This window comes from Fukomys damarensis, unplaced genomic scaffold (genome assembly GCF_012274545.1).
Source record: "Fukomys damarensis isolate Sample0158 unplaced genomic scaffold, DMR_v1.0_HiC HiC_scaffold_2, whole genome shotgun sequence".
In the NCBI taxonomy this organism is placed as follows: Eukaryota; Metazoa; Chordata; class Mammalia; order Rodentia; family Bathyergidae; genus Fukomys; species Fukomys damarensis.
The window spans coordinates 12,024,999-12,025,349 of record NW_022900914.1 but is presented as its reverse complement, the minus strand read 5'-3'; positions in this window follow the sequence as shown (position 1 = coordinate 12,025,349).

The following is a 351-nucleotide window of genomic DNA, read 5'->3' as shown; positions in this document are numbered from 1 at the left end:
CCTCGGGATCGGGCCAGCGGAGCAAGACTATCTGGGCTGCAAGAAGAGGCTTGCAACCTCGGGAATTAAAGTCGAACCTGCAATTACGCTGCCCAGTGCCAGGTCTGTGCGGGTCCCCGTCCCCGCGGCCCTTGCCTGCTGTGCCCGGCTTGCGGCGAGGGGCTGCCTGGGCTCAGTGCCTGTCTAAGGCGCTCAGAGGAGAAGGCGATACTGCTCAGCCGGAGGGCGGCTCCGCATCCGCAGCAGCATCCCGCAGCCCCGGCGCGCATTTAAATGCCAGCAGTGCAGGAAGCCGGCCCGTGTGGGAAGTCCCCGAGTACTGGCAAGGCCCGGCCGGCCCCACGGTGCGGG